This window comes from Aptenodytes forsteri, unplaced genomic scaffold (genome assembly GCF_000699145.1).
Source record: "Aptenodytes forsteri isolate BGI_AS27 unplaced genomic scaffold, ASM69914v1 Scaffold203, whole genome shotgun sequence".
NCBI lineage: Eukaryota > Metazoa > Chordata > Aves > Sphenisciformes > Spheniscidae > Aptenodytes > Aptenodytes forsteri.
In genome coordinates, this window is record NW_008794160.1 from 283,140 (window position 1) to 305,561 (window position 22,422).

The 22,422-nt window shown below is 42.1% G+C and overlaps 1 protein-coding gene across 4 annotated transcripts in view; it reads left to right on the top strand.

The window, feature by feature from the left end:
* The first annotated feature begins 5,000 nt into the window (after positions 1 to 5,000).
* The window catches only part of CAST (calpastatin), a 62,535-nt gene continuing 45,113 nt past the window's right edge, over positions 5,001 to 22,422 (top strand). For 3 of the 4 annotated variants that reach the window (XM_009280570.1, XM_009280587.1, XM_009280578.1), the window contains exons 1-2: positions 5,001 to 5,062; positions 14,560 to 14,631. The gene's annotated coding sequence lies outside the window, so the exon portion shown is untranslated. Of the gene's footprint in view, positions 5,063 to 14,559; positions 14,632 to 22,178; positions 22,328 to 22,422 lie in introns of those variants that run through there. The other variant, XM_009280562.2, reaches the window with a different exon arrangement.

Here is a 22,422-nt window from a genome sequence, read left to right on the forward strand (position 1 = left end):
GGAGCGGCCGGGAGCAGGGTGGGGAGGGCTCCCGCGGGCGAGGTGCCCCGAAGGCTGGCTCCCCTCTCCGGCACTACGGCTTAAAAAGGGATAAGGAAAGGATTTTGTGGTGACTGGAGGCAAATCAGTGCTTTTTTTAAACGCTCGCGTAGTGTATTTCAGGTCAGATGCGAACTTGGTGTTCTCTGGATTTGCTGCCGTAATCCCTCCGCGGTCTTTTACAAGCGACACTGAAAAACGGGCCTTTTCTTGCTGTTGGCTGTTGTCGTAATCTTCTGAATAATGCAAGCTCGCTAGCTGACGAAACTGTACCGCTCGGTCAAAACACGGCAGTTTGCAACATCAGGCAGAATTTATATGGGATTGTTTCTGCTTTGGAAAAACTCCTCAGTGTGCCTTTTTTCAGAAACATGTTATTAACTGCAGGTAGCTGGTGGAGTTGCCAGGAATAGTCTTCGCCTGCCAGATACTCCCTAAGTAAACCACAGCTCTCTGATGGCTCCGTGTGGTTTGGCTGGACTTAGGTCGCTACTCATTACTGTGACGAACCTGCAATTGCTTTGAAAAGTCATCTTTGTAATTTATTAGTCATATGAGGAAACAGTTGGTCTCTCTGTGGAGTAGTGAAAAAAAGTTTGCATTCTGTTAAAGTTTTGCAGAAAGTATGCATCATGTAAGGTGGCTTTCAGAAAAAAACACTTTAATGTATTTCCTAAATATATAATCGGGTAGATGAAATCTGTTGAATTCATAACTGTACTTTCAAATTGCTCAAAGTAGCTTGGGTCGGGGTTTAGTAATGTTTTCAAGTATCATTCGTTGTGTCACGTCAAATCGGTGATAACAGTGCGGTGGAGGTGACACAAAGTCACACAGAGGAAAGTTTGGGAATTGCTGCACTAAGTGATGACACAAATCTTAAAGGCCTCGGTAGTCCTGGGTCACTGAATCCAGGGTAAGAAAAGATACTAAGACAATGTGACTACCTGTGATCAGGTAAGGAAACCGCTCCTGCAAATGCTCCGTTGGAAACCCGTCGTTACAGTTGTTGGGACCAGAGCAGCACCTGCGGGCCTCCACGTGAGGCTGGAGTACTCTCTTGTCCCATGCACGTGTGTCACACAGGGCAGTTTCTGCCAGGAAGACCTTGTGGCCTAAAGGATGAGTAAGCGAAGCAGAAAGGTGGGAGAGAGGAACAGACGCAAAAGAGATTCACTGGTTGCTCTACCAAGGTTTTTGCTGGCTGGTGTATGTAAAGCAGAGTGGGATGGCTGTAAGAAGAATCTAGTTTTCACCTGTCCATTCCTTACACTGCGTGATTGTAGTTGCTCTGACACCTTTCTATCTGGCAGTTTCCTGAGCAGCATCAAAGATCTCCGTCTTCTTCCCAATTTCAACTGAAAACGAAGGTCGGATTCCTATCCGCATAAAATGATACGTCTCCTTTAATATCTGTAATGCAAAGTTGGTTGACTGCAGCTGAGACTCTTGCAAGGAGACTTCCCTTCTCACCCAGTTACTGAGCGTGTCATCACTGCAGTCCTCTGAGATGCTGCGCAATGGCTTTGAACCAAAGGCTCGTTAATGCTGATGGGGCTCCCGAGGTTTAGAAGGAATTTGTTGAAGCAAGACCTTCAGTTGAGGTCTGGTCTTTCGCAGGCGCGGGCTGAGAATGCAGTTGTGCGTTCAGTTGCTAGTATTTTGCTTTGTGCTTTTCACCTAGGCCAGTTACTTTCCAGTTGATGAATGCTCTTTGAATCAGAAGTTAAAGGTGTGTCTATAAAACCATAGCGTCCGTGACACATCTGTGCACTGTAGAACAGGATGAAGATCTCAGGATAAACTTTCTTGTGCATGATACTTCTTTGTGCATTTTGTGAAGATGTGATTATGGGTGGGTTTGCATGTTTTGTTTTTAGTTAGTAAAGTTGGAAAATATTTTGGGCCAACTTAACAACTATAAGAAATTGTTGTTAGCTCGTTATTTAAACTAGACATGTAGCTTCAACTGTATGCTCACTGTTTGTGTGACAGAGCTGGAGCTGCTCCTGTCCACTGGCTTGCTTGTGGATATGTTTCTTTGGCATTGTAAGGAAAGATGAGCAGAAAAAGGAAAGAGTGCCCAAAGGAAAAGTCAACTCTGTCATCCACTTGGGAATGTAAAGGAGCAATGTATGCATACTGTCCCAGAAGACCTGAGCTTAGTCTCTTGCTAAGCAGATTGATTTATTGGCTTTATTTTATTTATATATTTATTTTTTTACTAAACGGTTCAAAGCTTGGAAATACTGAGCAGAAAAGAGCTGTTGAAGGGCATTTTTGAAACAGGGTCACTTCTCATATCTTAAGCATCAGCTGTTCAGGGAACCAGCATGGTCTTCTCAGAAGGTGTATTAGGAGGTTGTGCTTTCCAAGGTTAACTCCCCAGGATGGCAGACTTTCAAGTGAGTTGATACTTTCATAGGCTGTTTTATTATCTGAGGTCAGAGAGTATCAGTGCTTAATGTGTACACAGTGCGTGACTCCAACTTAATGGATAAAAAATTACTTTGGTCGGGCCATACGTGCTTTGTTCCCATGGTTAAAATAAGCAGTATTTGGCCTTTAAGTCAAAGTCTCATTATTATAGGTGCTGTTTGACATAGCCTTCTGGAGGGAAGACGGCATGCATTTAAGCTCTCTCCAACTTGAGTTTAGGGGTGGCAAGGTTGTGGTCCTTGTCCTGGTTTGTTCCTTGTCCTCTCTGACCAGTGAAGCCGCCCTGGGGTCCTTCAGAGACATGGGGTTGATGTTCTGCTTGAAGGGTGGTTGAGGGAATCCTCCTAGACCCCTTTGTCCTGTCTTCTGTCTGCTCCCGGGTGCTTGGCAGGCAGCACAGATCACTGTACCTGACCGCCTGGTCTAGGGATGCGAAAACAGGAGAAATGTCTGCCAAGGCTGGCAAACGCAGACGCCTTGACACCCAAGAGGGGACACTCCGAGCTCCATCCACCCACTGGGACACAGCGTATCCCCCTCTTCATAGTCCTGGGACTGGGTGCCCTATTGGTGCTGTGTCCTGCTTGGCAGGCAGCACAGATCACTGTACCTGACCGCCTGGTCTAGGGATGCGAAAACAGGAGAAATGTCTGCCAAGGCTGGCAAACGCAGACGCCTTGACACCCAAGAGGGGACACTCCGAGCTCCATCCACCCACTGGGACACAGCGTATCCCCCTCTTCATAGTCCTGGGACTGGGTGCCCTATTGGTGCTGTGTCCTGTTTGGTACAGGTTTTCTTGGTGTGAAGACAAGGAGGGGGACTTAGGGAGGGAGGGCAACACCGGATTTGGCCCTGGTAAAAGTCTGGCACACTCAGTAGGAACTAAGTAAGGCTCCTGCATTCTGTGACTTGGTTTAATAAAAGAAAAAAACCCCTGGGTTTTAATTGGTGTTGCTGCTTTTAAAGCTATGTCCAAATTTGAAGAAGCAAATGAATAAAAGCAGTAAAATACGTGCAATGTACAGAAAGACGTGCTTGCTTTATTAGCTGAATTAGCTGGATTCAGGGTAGCACTTGGCTTTTAGAGTGTTGTGATGCTGAGGGTATCCGTTTAGGAAGAGAGCCCAGTCTACACAACAGAGTTTTGCTGGGCAGGAGCTGTAGCTCCTGAGCCTTATAGCAGTGTTGGCTCTGGAGTTACCATTTTGTCAGCAAGAGTGTGCTTACTGATGCTGCACATCAGCAGACAGGCTGGAGAATACTATAGCTGAATGAACAAATAAAACTAAAAGTAAAAAAATAGCGTATCTCTAATCTGTTTCCATTATGGTGGTACATGACAAAAAATTCAAAAACTGTTTTAGACAACCTCTAATAATTCCAGTTTTTAAAATGAGTTTGGGCATGACTAAGATACTTGACAAGTTTTTCTCCCTATAGCCATGTAAAGAAAAATGTGTAGGAACTCATTATTTCAGTGGGTTAGCAAACTTTACCTCCTGCTGCTCAGTCCTCAAAACAGAAGGGAATAAATGGGTCTCAAATCATCTCCTGTCTTTACTTAACAAAAGAACCAGACATGAACCCTCATTCCCAGATGTCTCAGTTGCTGTGGGAAGTTACACTAGCTGAGATACTGGATAATAGCTATATTATGTTGCCTTTTATATTCATGGTAAAATTTCTTGCCTTTTACTTTTTATTCGAAAGATTAAACAATATGCTTTTGAAAAAGATTTTTTGAGGGAATGTATTCACCACTTTTCAGAGATGCAGAGAGTAAAACATGCGCTGGATGCCAGTGTGCATACTGAACAAACTGTGTCTTTCTGTATATTGCCGAACATGGGGAGCAAATGGGATTGCACATCAGGTTAGATGAAAGCAAGAGCTTAAAGTCTTGGAGGGAATGAAAGATGCAGGAGGTTTGGGAAACCTGGAAGAACTGTATTTCTTAATGTGCGCCTGTGCCTGAACTGTTACAGCATTTATTTTTTGTATATCAGCAGCAGAATTCTAGGAATCATAGTAACAGCTTTCTTCCAGGTAAGGAGGGCTGGGCATAATGAGCATTTTAATGTGTCTGAGGAAAGTTCAGGTGTTGGAGTGGATGCTCATGATTGCACATGTCGTGTTGGTCTCTCTGAAGAGCTGTTCAGTTTCTGCTGAGGCCTATGGGACTGACAGCGTTTCCGAAGCAAGTATCAGAGAGTGCTGCGCTGGTGAGGAAAGAGTGATAAGCTTAGTATCTTCCAGAACTTTTCACAAGAACAGTCATGTTACATGTACTGCCCTGGAAGTCGTGACCTTCCGACTGTGATTTCACTTGAAGTTATCAAGCAGGTCATTTAGAAATCCTGTCCATTAGTGAGAAGGAAAACTTACAATGTTCCTTTCTGTCGTATTGTCATAGGTGAAAGGAATTATAGATACACTAAGATGTTTGGGAATTTCTCTACATAGAAGGTATAATTTAAGATCTTAATAACTACACATCTATTTTCTCTATTTGCAGTATGGTGACAAGAAGGCAAGTGGAGATCCTTCCAAATCAGGAGAGAAAAAAGCAGGAGCGGCAGAGGTAAATTCAAGTGTTTGAATGTATTAAGAAGAAAAGTTTGTAATGAATTTCCTCCTATACAGATTTTTGTCTTTTGATAGCAAAATGGTAGTTTTCAGATAATTAACTGATGACTGTAGTCACTCATTATTCATTCCAGGAATAATAGTATAGTTTTGTCTTGTGCTGCTGAGCAGCCTACAGAAAATATTGCTTTGCTGTGTTCATCGTTTCACAAATACTTCATGTTAGTTTTGGTGGAAATGATCACAGTGGATGTGTCTATTCTGCAGTGCAGGTACACTGTGGGACACATCTGATAGTCACAGTTTTTCAATTGTTCAGAAGTACAGATGAAGTGAGTGCACTGTGACAATTTCCACCTTGTCTGCATCCTGGCTTTTCTTCCAAAGATAAAAATCCAAATTCATACATAGGTGGTGCACATCTGGGCCATCTTCTGACACACTTGCAAATATGTGGTCAGTGCTGTATTTTAGAAAAAATACTTGTTTTTCAAGATACTGCCTCCTGAGGAACTGGTATTTACAGTTCAAGAGTCCCTGCTGGGTTATAATATTGAGTTTACACAAGCAACTTTACAGTCTGAGCATAGCGGCTGTTGTTAACAATCAGAAGCTGTATGGGTTGTGGGTAGTGTTAGGAACAGTACTTTGAAGGGTCACCTCTCTCTCAGCAGCTCCAAGCCCTGTAAGCCACTTGGAGGTAGGTCCTTGTATCGCAAAGAGAAGGTGTCGTCCAAGCCAGGACGTGAGTGCCAGTACTGATCATTAGTTCCCCAAGAGCCTCTGCTATTGCAAGCAGGAGCAGTGCTTCCCCAAGGAAGGCCAACAGCAGATTCAGAAAGAGAAGAATTTGTAGAAACGTCTGTTACTAGATGTTTACTTGTTGGCTTCAAATGTCAATCATTGATATAGGGAAGCCAGAAATTGGTGTGCCTGATACTTTGTTCATAGCAGAAGCTATCTGGAAAATAACTTTGTCTAAGCTGCAGTGTGTTTAACTGCACTGCAAATCAAGGCCAGTGAATGCTTTTATTACCATCCTCTGAAGTAGATGATTAAAGCAATTACCTTTCTTTCCTGTTCACATACCAAGGAAGCTTGGGAACATGTTCCTCCTTGCCTCTCTAGACAGTTTAGTTTTTTCTTAAATAGCATTATTCTCTTAGACATTCTTAGTTTAATGCCAAATTCTTTGACTGCATGTTGTTGCTTTTAATATAGAAGTGCTGACTTCTTTGTGGGAAGGGTGGGAGTTGAAGCCTGTAGTTTGGGTTGTGGAGTTACTGTTTCTGACCTCTTGCTGAGAAGATCTGTTTCTAGCTAGCAAAAGAAGGCTGTTACTAAGTTTATTGTCCTGATGCGTTTGCTTTTTGAGTCCTTAGAATACTGCATGTGTGTTTCCTCTTGTGAATTTCTTTGTGTATTTGACTTGTTCTGTTGACTTTACAATGCTTAAAAGTGAAAGTAGATGAAAACACTTTTCCTTAGGCCCATTGAATGGCATCAGCTCCACCATGGTTCACATCTACCTCCAAAACTCTCTGATTTTTTTAAGCAGTTGAGGTAGCAACTCAAATCTTTGTACAGCTTTCCCAAGAGTCTGCAGTGTTATATTTTTGTTTAAAAGTCAGAGGTTATTCCTGTAGTCTTCAATTTTTAAAGCAGAAATCTATAATCTTATCTGTAGATAGCTGTGGACAACCTTGTCTAGAATATTGAGTTTGTTCACCTCCCTACTAGAAAAAGGTTTGGTAATGCATTATAAAAATGACAAGGAAATATGAAGGTCTTTGAAGAGTTCATATTCATATTGAAGGGAAAATTGTAAAAGCCGGTATGCTCATTGTTTAGCTAAAAATAACAATAAACGACTCTATCTCTCAGATTCTTCGGGTATATGGTCCTGAAGGAGTGAGAGAAGAGTAAAGCTTTGAAAAGTAAAGGTAGGAAAGGTCCGACACAGGTTTGAGTAGCAGATGCTAATTAGCCACAACATCAAGGAGAACTCAAAATGAGTACTGCTAAAGTGTAGAATAGGCTTCTTAAGCCTTTCCTTCTTGGAGACTTAAAAGTAGCTTGAAAAAACCACAGCAGGTTTACTGTAAATAGCAACCTGCTTGGTAAGACATGCACTTGCACAGAGGTGCTGAGGAGATTAAATGGCTCCATAAGATTTTTCCATTTCTAGCATCATAATACAATAAAATAAAATAATGCTTTAAAAGGGTTAGGAGTTACCAGTGTGAAGATGATCTGTTTAATAACACTATAGTTTCGGAATTGCATACAATCATAGCAGGGAGTATGTGCACTTTATCTATGATGTACCAACAGACGTTAGTTCATAAGATTGTTTCTTCAGGAAGTACTTACTTTTTAAGTTTCCAGTGACTTACTGCTTAACTATCATGCAGTACTTTCTTCCTTAGATCTTAAAGCGTTGTATAAAGGAGACTAGACACGTTATCTGAGTGACATAGATAAAATGTGGGGAAGGGGAGGTGCTGAAGCACGGAGCTGGAATTGCCTTACTTAAGGTCATCCAACTGCTCAGTAGGAGAGAAAAGAAACCAGGTCACCAAGTACCAGGCTGGTCCACACAGCTGTGTGATAAACAGTGTCCTCAAAGCTTGGAGGGGAAGCCATGAACTCCCTGAAGGCAGTGAGCCTTTCCCTCTGAATCATAGAGCAGGCTTCCCTTCCTGCATGGTATTGGTAGCATGGCTGGCAGCTGCAGCTTGTGTCTGCTCCTCACTTGAAAATGAAGCTTCTAAAATCCACACTGGAGTGGCTGACACTGAAGTCACACAGCTAGAGCTTGCTGACTGGCTGGAAGAGACAGACAGCACGTGAGTTCAGCAGCTGTTTTCAGCAACCTCCGTTCTGCTTGATGGCTGTCTAGCTTGGAAAGTAAAGGATGCACGCAGTCCTTCCCTGCTTCTCATGCCAAGGATCCACTCTGACCTCTTCCACTCAGTGGCCAGAAACATAAAGCTTGCCGCAGTTCTAAGGTTCCGACTCTTCCTTCTAGAATACTAAATTTAGTCTGTTCAGTTTCTGAAAACAAAAACTTAAGATGTGGCCTTAAGGCTATATACCCGTTTTACTTTAACCCTGATCCTTCACAGTAGTCTGTGGTAGTTACTTGGAAGCCCTTTGGTTGCACTAATACTCAGTGCCATTGCATCTAGCACAGGAGAGAGGTATTGTGGAAGGGTTTTGGAAGGGAAAGGACTGTGATATCCTGCTTCACAGGGCCATGTTGCTCTTGGAAAGATTGATCTCCTCCATTTCATTACTTAATGTATGTTAGCAAAGGAGAGATACCGTCATACTGGTTTGCCTCATTTCAGAAGTGCTACTCAAGCTTTAAGTCTAGACAGACTGGGGGATCGACTTGCAACAGGAGTGGTCAGCTTTGGGTTGAGATACACATAATCTGTCAATCTAATGATGAGCAACTGAATGTGTATCTGTACATGGTGTCTTCTAGAAATAGGCAAAAGATTTGCTGGAGGGACAGAGTTGGAAACTGCAGGTATGTTAGAATACATAATCGAAAGAAGATATCAGCAGTTCTTTATCAGTGTAGTTGACAGTGAAAGTGCGCGTGTGTTATGGTTGTATTGGGCACTGCTCACAGGCAAAGGTTCAAGTCACAGGGATATACCTTAACTCTTCATGTCTCGGTTTTCAGAACCTTATATTTGTTGCATTCACATTCTAAGGAGAATCAGACACTTCTTGAGAATCTAAATCAGCTTTAATGAAGTGTTTTCATTCCTTGTGGATGTGTGTATGGTAGATGTTAACAGAAAAGAGATGATTGTTGTTAGAATTGGTGGTTGCTCATGCACTAGAAGCTGTTGCATATGTTTGCAGCTGGGATGCACCTGCCACCCAGTAAAAGTGAGTGATGTACTGCTGTTTTCCCATATCTGTCCCTCTGTTTTCTCACTGTGTTTTGACATCATGGTCCTTACTCAATGTGTTTTCAGCATGCCATTGCAAAGTGTATGAAATAGGAAATTTCCTTTCTTCTCTTTCCCTCCTGATGTTCCAAGGCTTTTGGCAATTTTGTATGTAAAGTGTTAGCAGGTGAGAGACAGCTGGTATGGTTTTCCTTTACCCCTCATCTTGACATCATCTTCAGCTTACGTTTGCCCTTTCACCAATTTCAGATCGCTTTAGACTTTGTATGCCATCAAGGCATTAGTGCTCTAGAAGTTTTTGGATGCTAAAATATAAATACTTTGAAGGGGAGATGGGACAAAATCACTGAAGAGAAACCCAGGACAGTTTATAAAATACACTGAAATAAGAAGTCCCTGGGCCACAAATGTTTGAATCTGAGAGAGTATTTGGAAGGAGTATCAACATGTACCTGACCTATTTCTACACCACTGTTTTTGTTTTCTTTTATATCTGCTGTTGGCTACTGCTAGAGACAGGGTTATGTGAAACTTTGGCTAGACTCAGTAAGGCAGGTCTTGTGTTGCAATGAGTTGCATGGTCCTGCTGTCCTGTTCTTGAACACCGTCTTCAGTATTGTCCCTTCAGAGGGCTGCCCTTGGGGGTGCGGTGTGCTTTAGTACATAACCATGTGTGTAATTTGTAAGATCGATGCAAACCAAACACTCCCATTGTGTGTGATTGTGCTCTGAAACCCCCCTATTCTGTTTTGAATGGATTCGTGCTTGTGTTATTAACTGCGCATAATCTGGAAAGACGTATTTTCTTTTTACTTCCGTAGAGGGAAATACCAAGGAGAGCTTCTGTATCGGTCTAAAAATCTAGCCTGTGCATTGCTGGTGTCTGAATGTAAAGTGCGGTATTAAAAGGAAGATGGAGCCATGTATTCTAGGAATTTGAAGCCCCAGCTTAGAGTGGGGCCATGTTTTACCAGATACGGTATGAAACAAGACGATCCCTAACGCGTCCTGCCATTTCAAGTCATGCTTTACAGCAGTGTAGACAAAATATGTGCTGCTCACTCAGCTTATTCTTTACTTAAGAGGAAATACATTCTTTACTTTGAAAGGATGGCAGTGATAATTACTTATTGAAGTAATGATGTTATGTGCTTCCCAGCATCCTCCCCACAATGCTCCTTCCAGGCAAAGCTGGCATTACTATCCTTTTAGAATTGATTCTTTGCTCTAACATCAGGCTTTCTGTGATAGCTTTTAATCCTGAGGCTTGCTGTGCAGGATTCCGTATCCAGAAAGAGCATTAGAGTTACTCAAGAGTCCAGGGGCATAATGCTGAGTAAAGACATTATGACTGGTAAAAAGCCATTGGGGTGCCCACTACTGGTCTGAATTATGGAGGTGCATAAGTAACTTTGAATGCAGCATTTGTGAGGTTTCTTTCTACTTTGCTAACAAATTATTTATTTTAAATGGCGTTGTTTGTTTGTTTTTCCCCCCCTGCACCGAGTGCTGTGGGGCTGGCAGGGGTGTCCGCCCCGCAGCACCGGTAGCACCTGGTGACCACAGGGGAGTGTGGCCCCAATCCATCCTTGGTGGAGGAGCAGAGGGGTGCTGAGGAGTACAGCACGGGCTTGTTTGCCCATCTTCCTTTTCTGTTTTGGTTCTTCCTTGACTAAGATGCAAAAGGTAGTTGAAAAATAACATTATTTCAGTTAAATTTTGGTACTCGTTGGGAGCTGTTGTGATGTGAGGCTCTTTCAACCATAGGAAGAAATTGTGATCACTGCTCAAGCAATTTTTGAGTGAAAGATTCAAAGGTGGAGGCTGAAATGCTGCTTATGGTTGTCAAAAGCATTTCCAGAACAGAGATTGCACGTTCTTTCCTCTTGTGATTTTTGTTTTTCTTAAAACAACTGTATCATACACATTATCATTGCAATATTAAAATGAACACTAATGTTATAGTCCAAAATGAACATTTAATCCATATTTCTAGACACCAGTCTTAATGCATGTCTTCACTCAGAAAATCTACATATCAAAGGGATATGTGTTTTATCTCCCCTTTACTAAACACAGGGGAATTAATATTCCACTCTGAAACAGTGTTTTGGCTTTTTGTTTTGAAGCCACTGCTAATAATGAAGAATAGATTATAAGCACCTGTATGCCATAGCTTTTATTCCTTCACACACAATTCTGTACAGGCTTTTGATTCTTCTAATTCATTTCATAAAGAAGCTATGCTTTGATAATTCATCAGCTCTGTTATTATCAGGTTGGGAAGCGAGGTGTGCATTCAGCTGTGAGGTGATTCTTCAGCTGATTGTGTCTGAGACTGTCACAGAAAAAAAATACTCTTCCACTTCTTGGAGGGGGAGAAGATAGAAACAGCTCTGATGGATTTGTTGATAAAGGGTGTCAGAGCTGGTTTGCCTGGAGGGAGCATTGTGGGGAGGATGCTGGGAAGCACATAACATCATTACTTCAATAAGCGTAAAAGAAGGATGAACCTAGTAGCATGATGTGGCCAGTTTTTCTGCTTTTACAAAGGTATTAAGGGGTAGATACCAAAGAAGTTACTGTTGAAAGATACCCTGGGAACTGAAATGTATTACTCTATTTAGCCTATTGTGGTCAGTATTCAGTACAGAATACTGATTTGATGTTGTGGCTTAACTTTCCACATAGCTTATCTCCAGATAGTCTTTCTCTACTCCAGAGGAAAAGAAGTTATTTGCTTCTTTTTCTTTCTCTCTCTCCTACCTGTACCTTTATTGCTGTTCCACTTACCATGAAACAGAGAAATGTTTGCATTAACAATTTTTTCTTTATACTTTTTAATTGATTAACATAAGTTCATGCTCAGCACAAGGATTTATTTTGCTCTATTAGGTTTTTTTTCTAGTTCAGACTGGGGGAAAAAGAAAGGCTAGCCTCGTGCCTGAAATTTTTGAGTATGCTGGTAGGTGTCATAAAAACTCCTTCTGCAAAACAGTACTTTATTTGTGGATTTTCAGAGCATCACAGTTATGTTAGACATAGTCTTAGGTACCAAAGGTAAGTCCTGAACACCATGGACCATGAGGTCCTGAGCCAAAGACTGATTTCAGCTGAGCTTGAGGTGGAAATCGAGAGCTGTGATACTGAAAGCATATCCTGAATAATGATTGCTCTTCAGAGGTCTGCTCTTTTTTTGATGATTTTTTTTTTTCTTTTCTTTTTGAAAATGGAAAGGTAGCACTTAAAATTTTGTGTTCATTCAACAACTTAATAACTTATTTAAAAGTTGAAGCATTTGTGGATAATGCTTATCACTGAGTCTTTAATGCACTACATCAGAGATAAAAGCCAAGGCATTCTGCATCTCGGTACTGTCTCTACAAAAGTGTCATGCATCACACTTCCATCACCTGCCTTCAGGAGCATTGTCCCCTAGGGCTGACCAGTCACCTGGTCAGTCACGGTAGTGGATGGGCTCTCAAGAAACTGCCACAACCCGGGACTTTGCAATGGGTGAGGCTGGAAGCCTGAGGGTCCAGGATGTTGGAGGGGGTCAGTGGGACCGTGCCAACTGGTGGGGCGATGTGCAGGGGTCACAGCCCAGTGCCTGGTGCCGGCTGCTGCCGGCGGGCAAGCGTCTGTGTCCTCCTCAAACCAGCTGTGCATGGGGTGTGCAGGTGTATTCACTGGCAAACAGCAAGCTTGGACCAGTGGGTGAGTAGGAGGCCCCAGGTCTCTGGGCAGGTATCAGGTGGGCGGAGGGTCCATGCTGGTTTTGGGGGGAACCACACATGTGGGGTGCCCGTGGGACGTATATGTGAGTGCTGCATGTTTGCAGCAAGCACTGAGCTGGACCAGCCGGCGAGCAGGGGACCCATGGCAAGGGGTCAGAGGGCCAGGGTCTGGGCAGGGGTGCTGCGGGACAGAGGGGCCATGCCGGTGCTTGGGGGACCTGTGACTGTGCATCTGCTCATGAGCCCAGAGGGTGCCGAGTGTGTGCTTGCACTAGTGACCTCTTGCCTCTGCCAGCCCCAGAGCGGGGGACGTGGCTGGGGGTGGGTGCTGCTGACACCAGTGTAGCTGGCCCTGTCAGTGTCCTGTGTGTCTGTCTGTGTCTGTGTGTCTCTGGGATATGTGCTTGGCTTTGCTGCTGGTTGAACTTGCAATCACATCCCTCAGCCTGGGCAGAGACCCCCGGTCCCTGGGCGCTGGACTGGGCTCCAGCGGCTGAGCAGGTCTGTACTGGGGAGTACTGGTCTGTACTGGGCAGCACTGGACTTCAGCAGCCGTGCAGGAGGGTCCTGGGCTGGAGCGTCTGGCAGAGGCAGCCATGCTCCTAATATCCCTTTAACAGGAAAAATCACTATTACACTTGGGTTTTGCAACATACTGTGAAGTCTTACTTGGATGTCATCGTTTCCAGTGTGGCCAATACTAAGTGTGAAATCTTGATATAAATTTCACACTTTGTGTCAGCTTGTACTGTTGGGCCACATTTGTGTGATGTTAACCTCATGTAAATGGCCACAGCTGGTGGTATGCTGCCCCAGGCTCTGACTGGAGGTTGACAGTTGAATGTGCAGCTTTGTTTATTCGAGATGCTCTCCTGGTTTTGGAGCTAAATCAGAAAGAGAATAGGAGGTGGAATTACCTTAATGACAGAGGTCTCTGAGCCTCCCAGTCTGTTACAGTACCTAGTGTCCCATCAATTGAAAACTGGTGCTTCTGAGTTTGCATACAAGTTTGCTGATTGAATCTCTGGTCATTCTGCAGACTTCCCTGCTTGCAGAGAGTAATTAAAGTGTGAATGCTTAAGTTGTATTGTGAATCTTGAGCTTCCACTTACCAGAGAAAGTGAATAGGTCTTACCCATCTGCTGCCTCCAAAAATCGGATGCTTTTTGCTCTGTTCATTACTAGTGGCTTATTTTCCCAGTCTTCATTAGATGTGATTTCAGCAGTCGCTGAGTGTTTGCTGCAGTGCTTAGTGGTACTTGGTAATAATGGCATTGCATTGGTTGAAAACTGGAGGTTCAAAGGGGATGTCATGGTTTCGTTTCAGTTGCAAGAATATTTATTAACTAGAAAAGCCATCATTTTGCCCTTAGCTTTGTGTCTTTACTTCCCTGCCTGAGGTGTAATGTTACCTTCTCTCTTGTCATTCAAGTTATGTCTGTACAGCAATAGCTTACCCATCTTATTTTCATTGATACTTTTCATTAAAGTATATATGGTTACTGTTGCTTTAACTGTTAATTAAAATGGAGTCCCTCTGCCACAGGAAATAGCACAGATTTATGTATCGTCCATAAAACAGTGCAAGAGAACTCAGCCTGTTCTGGGCTGGGCAAAACTGTCTGAAATGAGTCTGTGTGAATTAAAGCTACATAGGAGAATTTATTTTTGGATTACTTGCCTTGCATAAGATGTTCTAATGGATTTTTTTTTTAGTGTACCTGTCTTTTTATACTTTTTTTTTTGGTTTACAGTTTTACTTGGCTTTTCTTTTTCTTCATCAACATTTCTGATGTTTATTATGTCTTTCTTTTATTTTGTAGAAGAAACCAGCAAGTGCTAATGTCAGCCAACCCCCCAAAACACAGACAAGTGGAGCACCTCCTGCTGTTAAGGTAATGCATGTAAGGAAATGGTCTTTTTAAAAAGTGAAGAGGATATGATATGACTTCATCCGCTGCAACAGGATAGAAAACCGTTTGTTTGCCAGCATTCAGCAACACTAAGATGCTCTTCATGTCTTGCTAGAAATTGTAGTGAATCGAAATGAAAGAGGAACACAAGTCAGCAGAATGCTAGCGTTGACTTCTTGAGGAAATAGACTTGGTAATATTCTCCCCTTTCACGTGTTCTTTGTTAGTCTCCTAGTTACTTTAAAAAATCCTGGTCCCATTGATATCAGTGGCAAACTTCATTTGACTTATGGGGCTGTGGTTCATTTTTCACCCTTAGATATTGTTTGTATGTTTGTATTCTGTTTACTCAGTGGGACCTGGTGCGATCAAAGTACTGCTAACCATCTTTGCTTTCATAACCCCTGGAGCAGTTCAGTCATTCAGGAACTTAGTGTAAGAGATGTTATAAAGATGACTTGCATATTGGAGTGCGGTTGATACTCCATGAAGAGAAGCAGGGATCACATTAAATGTGCTCAGGTCTTGCGAGGTGTTGAAATAGGGTGTTGAAAATACACTTTCTGATGGTGGTCACACGTGAACTGATGGCTGTAGCTGGTAATCACTGTTAGGTGCATATTGTCACAGATGAGTGGAATGCGCCTTGCTCAAAAGAGAGAAACAGCAGTATGTTTTATTGAGGTAAAATAATAATTTGACAGTTCAATAAGTTTGATGGAATTTAACAAAGTTTAACAGTGGTTTGACAACATTCAATAAGTTTGATGGCAAGGTTGACCTTATTAATTACTGCATGGAAGAAACATACAAAGGAAAATTGAGTTAGAATCAAGTTAGAATGATTCACACAGAGACTGGAGATGCAAAGAGTAAGAGGGCCCTCCTGTTGAGTCACGAGGTTCAGAGTGGACCCTCTTGCTTTCTAAACTCCTTTCGGAGCCTAGGTGCTGCTGGGTCCGGTCTTAGTCTCAGACTTGAACAACGGTTTATGTCTAATGGAATTATCCATACAATGTTTATAATAACATTAACTATATGGATTAGTAATGTTTCATAGCATTAATTCACCATGCTATCAGTCACTTACCAAGGATCTGTCGCAGGTAGGGGATCTCTCTGCCTTGGGTAAGGAAGGATCTCTTAGTCTCAGCTAAGGAATCTCAAACCTTGAGAGGCATCCCTGCTCAAGGGGAGAGCCACCTGGCGTGCAGTCCAGCTGCAATTCAGGGAGTGCTCAAATTGGGCCCATCCTGATAATAATATTTATAGAGTGAAGTAGTTGGCTGCTAGTCAATAGCATAGACAAGATAAATGTCTTCGTTTTAGCTCTGGTATCTTAGTCTGTACTCTGGTTATCTTGCACATTTGGGTTTTGAAGCCACCTTCCGAAATATTTTTCAAGACACCTTCGCTCCCTTGTATGTGAGCCAGGGGCTTTCCAGCTCGCCAGTTCACCCCCAGGACGTGAGGCTGGTTGTCCCTTAGTCAGCCTGAACCAAAGTATGGCAAGGGGTCAACTGAATCCACCACAGTATTCCATATCTGGAGATACCCCATTGTTTCAAAGATCCTATCGACAGGAAGTGTTTCTGCTTTTGAATGGCATTTTTTATTTTCTTAATCAATGCTTTTGTAAAATAATACTCCTAAAGATACCTCTGTGCTACCGAAGTAATTATTTTTCCTTTCTACTCAATGAAGGAGGACACAAGGATATAAATCCTGTTGTCCCTTTCTTTCAATGCTTTTGTCTATCACTAAAGATGGCCCAACGTTTTTGTTGCTTTTCTTTCTGTTCTTTGCAGTTCGCCAGGGCCTTTCTCCTGCTAGTTAAGCTGGATGTAGTCGTCCATATGTAGTTCCCATGACAGCTGTACAGGGTGGGACGGTGTCGAGTACAATCTTTCTGCATGTCAGTCGCCAGCTGCGTAGTCCCGTGGAAGCTCACATCTAATTTGATAACTAAAACATCTTTAAGTCTTTTTTTCTGTAGGTGTCCTTTCTATTATAAGCGTATCTCTTACATTAAGTGTGCAAGGTACAATTTCCGGTGATGCTATTAAGCGTAAGAACTGGAAGGTAGTGTAATGAAAAAAATGCAATGTAATGTAATTGCCAGGAATTGCTTTATATTAGGTTATGACAACTTAGGCTATGTATTTTATTCAGTACTTGGTGCTTCTCCAGTTTCAGTGAAATTCCAAAAGATTTATTGGTAAAGATTATGTACTATGAAGATACTTACCTCATGCTGTCTAATATTCACTCTAAATCAATAGCTATTTTAAGTTTAACCTTTATAGTTCCCATTCAGCCACGACTACCTTTCTTCAGTTAGGCTAAACCTTTTCTTAATCATATCTTTTAATTTTAATAATCTCCTGCAATCCTGTAGCGTTACTTAAAATAGAGCAAAACTTGGAGATTTATTGTTCTGTTCTTGTAGTTTGTGCCACCCATACTTTTTTAAGCCATTTGGCTAGCTGTATTCTTTTCTGACCTTCTTTTTCTCTTTGTCTCTAAAAATACCTGTTCAAAAGAAAAGTTTTGCAGGGATTTTTTTTTTTTACAGGAAAGGGAGTATTTCTTGAGAATCCCTGCTCAAGGGGAGAGCCACCTGGCGTGCAGTCCAGCTGCAATTCAGGGAGTGCTCAAATTGGGCCCATCCTGATAATAATATTTATAGAGTGAAGTAGTTGGCTGCTAGTCAATAGCATAGACAAGATAAATGTCTTCGTTTTAGCTCTGGTATCTTAGTCTGTACTCTGGTTATCTTGCACATTTGGGTTTTGAAGCCACCTTCCGAAATATTTTTCAAGACACCTTCGCTCCCTTGTATGTGAGCCAGGGGCTTTCCAGCTCGCCAGTTCACCCCCAGGACGTGAGGCTGGTTGTCCCTTAGTCAGCCTGAACCAAAGTATGGCAAGGGGTCAACTGAATCCACCACAGTATTCCATATCTGGAGATACCCCATTGTTTCAAAGATCCTATCGACAGGAAGTGTTTCTGCTTTTGAATGGCATTTTTTATTTTCTTAATCAATGCTTTTGTAAAATGATACTCCTAAAGATACCTCTGTGCTACCGAAGTAATTATTTTTCCTTTCTACTCAATGAAGGAGGACACAAGGATATAAATCCTGTTGTCCCTTTCTTTCAATGCTTTTGTCTATCACTAAAGATGGCCCAACGTTTTTGTTGCTTTTCTTTCTGTTCTTTGCAGTTCGCCAGGGCCTTTCTCCTGCTAGTTAAGCTGGATGTAGTCGTCCATATGTAGTTCCCATGACAGCTGTACAGGGTGGGACGGTGTCGAGTACAATCTTTCTGCATGTCAGTCGCCAGCTGCGTAGTCCCGTGGAAGCTCACATCTAATTTGATAACTAAAACATCTTTAAGTCTTTTTTTCTGTAGGTGTCCTTTCTATTATAAGCGTATCTCTTACATTAAGTGTGCAAGGTACAATTTCCGGTGATGCTATTAAGCGTAAGAACTGGAAGGTAGTGTAATGAAAAAAATGCAATGTAATGTAATTGCCAGGAATTGCTTTATATTAGGTTATGACAACTTAGGCTATGTATTTTATTCAGTACTTGGTGCTTCTCCAGTTTCAGTGAAATTCCAAAAGATTTATTGGTAAAGATTATGTACTATGAAGATACTTACCTCATGCTGTCTAATATTCACTCTAAATCAATAGCTATTTTAAGTTTAACCTTTATAGTTCCCATTCAGCCACGACTACCTTTCTTCAGTTAGGCTAAACCTTTTCTTAATCATATCTTTTAATTTTAATAATCTCCTGCAATCCTGTAGCGTTACTTAAAATAGAGCAAAACTTGGAGATTTATTGTTCTGTTCTTGTAGTTTGTGCCACCCATACTTTTTTAAGCCATTTGGCTAGCTGTATTCTTTTCTGACCTTCTTTTTCTCTTTGTCTCTAAAAATACCGATTCAAAAGAAAAGTTTTGCAGGGATTTTTTTTTTTACAGGAAAGGAAGTATTTCTTGAAAAGGCAAGGCAGCCTGTTCTCTTTTCCTGCAAAAATAGATCAAATCTTTTAATGCAATCAAAAATATTCCACCAGTTTTTAGAAAACTTTGGGACTGCTGTTTCTTCCTTTAGTTTTTTCCCTGCTGTAGCTTTAATGTGTCCTACATGCAAAATCTCTTTCGATTCCTTAATCATTTTGTTGGTCAATAATACTGTTAATTAACGTACCTTATCCCAGCTAAATTTCTAACTTCTTTGAAGAGGCAGGCGAGGTGGGGCAGTTAAGTTGCTCCAGCTAGAGCTGTTCATTTTTTTTAACCTACTCTTACCCTGTGGTGAAATACACTCTAAATTTAATAGCCAGAGGGTTTTTTGCTGCCTCTATGTTATGGCCTAAGTCATTTTTCCTTCAGTTAGTAAGTAATAATAACTGATGGCTTGTGTTCTGCTTGGGTCGCCTGTATTGCTGAGTTTAGGATAGAGGAACCTGTGTGTGATGAATGCTTGTCATTGCTTAATGCCTGGCTAATAGGTGGGTAGTGTAATTTTCCTGTGATGGTATCCTGCAATGTGGACTACTCCTAAGAGCAAGCACTTATCTGTCTGGCTTCATTTTCCTTGCACTGTGTATCTCAACTGCCATTCTTTGTGTCTTAATTTTATCCCTGTGCTCTTTATTGTTTCACTCTTAAGCTCCTGGCATTGCAGCCAGTATTTACTCACTGCTTCTGCTCAGTGTCGTCTTACAGGGATTTTATTTGGATGCATATGTGTCCGTGTGGTATAAGGAATAAGCGCGGCCTCTCTTGTCTCCTCTCTTTCATATCTGTATGGCTTTTGTGTTCCCTGTGTTAAGGGCACCTAGAAAGTTGAATCAGCGACCTTGATGTGCCCAGTATCTGTATGACTCAAATCTAAATGAACGATTTAAAGATACTTAACTGAAACAGATGTCTGACTTTTTTCTATCACAAGCCTTTCTTTCTTTTTTGATGTGAAGTCCTGTTGGACTGTTATTTTGTACCAGGGTCTCTTCAGAAAGCACATGCCTTGTGGCAAATGGAGTGAAAAATTAAGATTCAGGTAGGGTTATGATCACCAGGATTATTTACTGGTTGCTCATGAGCAGCCTCTTCCATGCATACATTAACTGCCAAGGTGCACAAACCAGGAGGTCATCACTACTGTGATTAGCAGGCAGCAGTGAAGAGGAAAAACTGAACCAACCTCCTTCCTCTGCAGAAGGTACCCTACCAGCACTGCCGTGTTTTCTTTTACAGCCTTTTAAATTGTTTTTGCCAATTCTATAGCCCACAGGAAAGCCAATTTCTAGCTCACTGTTCAATCATAGCTATTAATAGAGAGCACTAATATTTGAACATGGCTGGATCCAGCTATCTTTCTGGATCTTTGTGTTCTTATATGGTAATTCTATTTATACCAAATGATGTTTTGCTGCTTTTTATGTAACAGGTTTTTGGCATTGCTCTTAATGAGTAATAATTTTCTTTTTGTTGCTGACTGCTATAGCTTAGTGAAGTGAGAATGTTTGTCCATATTACTGTCATGGACAATTTATTGAAGCAGTGCTGGAAGAATTCAACAACAGTGGAAATTCAGTAAGAATTATTTTTATTTCAGACTTGACTGATCTTGAATATTTTCAGAGAAAGCTTCTTGATCTTAATGATTCAAGAAATTTAAGGTTAGTTACTTTCACCTGGCATCCGAATTAACACTGTTTTAAAGGGGGATTTGATCTGCTTGTGCAACAGGCAGGAAAACAGGAAGAAAAAAAAGAGCAATTACTAAATATCTGAGTAAAGTCCCTACTATTTCTGCAGCAGACTGGAAATTCTGTCACAAGTTTATCTAGATTATCATCAGAAGTGATTCCTACTGTCAGTATATTTGCTGGGATGTTTTTTTCTGCTACGTACCTTATTAGCTGTCACTAAATTTTTATTTTGTGAGCTTTGCACAGGCACCTTATTGTGAAGGAAGGCATTTTTGAATAGAAGGCATCTGAAGTCACAGTACTGACTGGGAATGTGCATGGAAATGTGTAAATTTCTTCCCGTGTTACCAGTCATATTGTGAAGGTTGGAAAGGCTATGTCTAAATTTTGAGGTTATTCAGAAAAATACTTAAATGGGCTGAGAACTTCCTTTTCATGTTCTCCTTAGAGTAGGTGTGTGTCATGGTGCACAGATCCTCAATTTACAGGTGTTTTGCAGCAAGACCGTGGCAAATCATGGGGCTGTTCTACAAGTTGCTCTCAGAGCTGTTGCCAGCATGTAGCCCTGCACCTGAAAATGACAAGAACTGTGTCTGTGTGGAGAGCAGCGCTGGTTTTCTTGGTAGCAGAGGCATGCTAAAAATAGACCAAAGCATTAAAAATTGGAAGCTGTAGGAGTACAGAAGCTGCCTTGTGTGTGGAAGATCTGGCTTTATGTAACATTATGGGATGTGGCATCCGTCACCCAAGGTCATCTTTGTGTTTGAAAAGTAGGGCTGTAAAAGAAGCCTCTGATCTGGAGACCACTGCCGAAGTTGCAACTTGTAAAACTATGCAATGATCAAAATAACACGATCATGGCACAAAAAATATTCTGTACTTCACTCAAAAATGGGATATTTTCCTCACCAGTCTGTGTCGTATCTTTGGGCGTTTTCCCCTTTCTACTTCCCTTCTAGGGCTGACTTTTTCTTCTTGTTCCCTTGAGATAAAGGGCGGCTATTATGAAAAAATGCTTGCAGGGTTTGTTAGTGGTGTGGGGGCTTTTTCTTTAAAAACAAACATACAAAAGCCTCCTGCCGTACTACAGGTATTGAGAATTTGATTCTATAGCCAAAAAAAAAAAAAATTCAAGAGCAGATCACTATTGGTATTGCAGGAAGCACCTTTTAACTTCTAAATTAATATATATTATTTGGATTTGTTATGCTTAAAAATAGTCCTAATCAATCAAGTTCCAGTGGCCTTAACTGGTCCAACCATCTCTATTTCTTTTGGTTAATAACATTTATGTACTCAGGGAGTCTGGATAATCAGTCTGAATTTAGGGAGGGGGTGTCTCATAAACTTCTAATAAAAATATTAGTCTTGTTGAGGGGAAATGAGTAGGTTCCTTCCCTCAGCACCAGTGCTACTAACTCAAAAGTTGGAAGACAAATACTGCTTTTTGAAAGCTAAAAGTAGCTCTGTCCCAGAGTTGCACCATCCTGGCAGGCATTTTGTCCCTGCTTTTGCTGCGTGACTCTCTGTGCCGTCAGCTCGGTGACAGCTGTGTCTGGTGGGGGAACCTGGTCAGGCCACGTCCAGAAGCGGGCTCAGAAGCAGGAGATGGGGTTTGCTCATCGTCTCTTCACTCCGAATGCGAAGAGGCGCTGCGGTGCAGAGGGCAGAGCTCCTGCGCACGCCTCCGCACCAGCGCTTTCACGGCGCGGTCGGGGCCTGAACCTGCTTATTTCGGTTCCCTTCCCGGGTGCGGGCACCGGCAGGCTGTGCCGGAGGTGGGGCGGCCGTGCCTGTTGGGTGGGAAGCACGCCACTCGGCACACCGCCTCGCTGAGGGCTTGGCTGGCACCTCCTGAAAACCAAAACCACAGCCTGCTCCGGCGCTGGGGTGAAAAACAGCCGTATCCTGGTATTCCTGCTGGAAACAGAAGGCACGCGTGCACCAAGTAAGTTAGGTATTCGTACTGGCTTTGTTTTCCTACTGGCTCTGCTTTAGGCTAATTTACATTCATGTTCAGCTCTTTTTTTTTTTTTTCTCTCT